This window comes from Rhododendron vialii, chromosome 1a (genome assembly GCF_030253575.1).
Source record: "Rhododendron vialii isolate Sample 1 chromosome 1a, ASM3025357v1".
In the NCBI taxonomy this organism is placed as follows: domain Eukaryota; kingdom Viridiplantae; phylum Streptophyta; class Magnoliopsida; order Ericales; family Ericaceae; genus Rhododendron; species Rhododendron vialii.
Window position 1 is genome coordinate 24,089,653 of NC_080557.1, and position 2,703 is coordinate 24,092,355.

Here is a 2,703-nt window from a genome sequence, read left to right on the forward strand (position 1 = left end):
GTGGTCCCTCAATCACACACCTCTTATTTGCTGATGATAGCTTTCTCTTTTTCAAAATAACTAATTCTAGAGTCTCAACTTTTCAATCCATCCCGGATTCTTACTGCCAACTCTCATGTCAGTTAGTTAACTTCCAAATGTCAAAATATTTTCATCAGCCCAAATTCTCCTCCCTCCATGCACTCCTCCATCTCCTCTACTCTTAACATTCCCATTTCTACTTATTTTGGGAAGTACCTTGGGATAAGTTTAGATTTAGTCTCGCAGAAAAAAGAAATTTTCCAGGATATCATTAATAATATTGATGATAGATACCAGGGTTGGGTTTCTTTACTCCTTAACAAAGCTTAAAGGTTGTCCTTAATTAAACACATTATTACTTTCTTGCTCGTTTATCACATGTCTAGCCTGTCACTAAAAAAATCTCTGTCGTTCTCTCAAATTTCCTTTGGTCTGGCACAACCAACAAGAAATCCTTCCACTGGAAAAATTGAAATTCCTTTGTTTTTCAAAAGCTGAAGGGGACTTACGTATTAAAGACTTGCATCTTTTTAGTCAAGCTCTTCTAGCCAAATAGAGTTGGAGAATCCTTGACCATCCCAGTTGTCTCTTCTTGTCTTTCTTCCTCTTAAAATTTTGTCATTCCATTCCTTTCATGGAAGTTAAACCTTCAGCTTCAAGTTCTTGGAAGAGCATTTTACATGGTAGAGATGTTCTTGTTAAGGGTAATAGATGGCAGATTGGATCTGGGGATAAAATCTCAATTTGCAATGACCACTGGCTCCCATCACCTCTTCCCATTAAGCTGCACTCTTGTCTCTCCTATGACACTACTCTAAGTACTTTTCTTCCCCTTGGGAATGCCACTGTAGACAAACTTTTCATGCCTGGTACGAAAGAGTGGAATAAGATTCTTATTTTATCTCTCTTCCTTGCTGAATATTCATCTCTTATCATGTCCATCCCTGTTTCTCAGTTTGGGTTTGAAGACAAATTCATTTGGGAAAGTTAGCTTATTCCTTCCTCTTAGCTCTAAAACTCCAATTTAGTTCCACTTCTATCAGCTCCTTTATCCATCCCTTTTGGCCAAACTTCAAATGGAACTTCATTTGGTCCTTACCAATTCACCATAAAATTCATTTTTTCTAATGGCAATTGAGTCATGAATGCTTGCTAGTAGGTGATCTCTTAGTTAATCGAGGATGGAAAGGTGTATCTATTTGTCCTCTATGCAATCAATGCTCTGAGAGTCTAGTTCACCTTTTTCTTTATTGTGATTTTGTGAGGCCTATTTGGTTTGGTGCTGATTTTGGGATTTGCATTACTGAAACTCCTAGTCATTCCATTTACTTTTGGCTAGAATGGTTACATCATGTCGTCCACATCTTGGCACTAAAAAATCATAATTTTTTCTCAAGGATCTCTTGCTTTTTATGGTGTATTTGGCTTGCTAGAAACAACGTTGTGTTTAACTCCATATCTTCTTCCCTCATGCAAAGTATCTGTCATGCAAACCAATTGTGTCATTCCATTTTTCAAACCTTTGCATCCCTAAAACCAAGTTGTGTAGAGACCCATCCCTAATTTTAATTTATTTATTTATGATGTGGTTACGTGGAATTATAATTAGATAATTTTGTGCGCTGTGAATTTTATTTTATATAAGTATATGTATGTTTGATCGTGCGGTCTCGAGTTCGTGGGCCATAGGACGAGAGTGTTGGGAGACCCGCGGTGGGTAACTTTTATGAGTAGTTACTATTTATTTTTATAGCTCATGGGGTATTAGTGTAGCTACTTATTAAATTCTAGGACTTGAGGAAGTGTCTATGATAGTTGAGGGGGGTGTAGTGTTATAAATACACCTAAAAATCTGAGAATGGGAGCCGATTCCCCATTTTCTTCTTCTTCTCTTTTCCTGTGTTTCTCTCTCTGTTTTTTTTCCCTCTCTCTTAAACCCTTATGGTTCAAATGCGAAATTGAAGGCCAAGACTCGCAAATCTCGCAAAAAGGCAAGAAGGAAACGTGATCTACGGACAAAGAGCTACGCATCTATCCGAACAAAATCTCATTCGATCAAATTCGGGATTTTATGGCAATTTGGGGATTTCTCTTTTTGTGGTAGGATTCTTGCTAAATGCTTAAATATGGGAAAGTATAGTGAGATACACCTAAAATTTCGTGGTGTATAGCATTTTTTTCCCTCCAATTTCATGAAAACCCTAATGTGTTCTAAGTAGATGTGATATATGTATGTTGTGTATTGTTCACGGATCTATAGTTTTCATGATAGAGTATGATGATTATTTAGCCTAATATGTAATCTTGGGTACTTAGATGAATTATTTGTATCTTGTTAAGAACACATTTTGTTTTTCTCATATCAATTGTAGTATAAAGTAAGTAATGGAAGAGTTACCTTGAATAAGGAAAATGATAAGTACATACAAGCTTGAGAAACTTGAACCTAGATGTTTGTGTTTTCTTGATTTTTCTATATTTAAATAAAGGATGATTTGGAGTTTATACTTGATATTTGGGATAGTGAGCCATGTATTGGTGGTTGACGTTGCTATTTTATACTTGTTGTGTAGCCTGATGCATATGGATAACGAGTTTATCCGTTGGTGTATAGTCCGTAAACCCGCACGGGATAAGGTGTTCCATAGGCCTTTGGGTTAGTAGCCCATAAATTTGGATGAT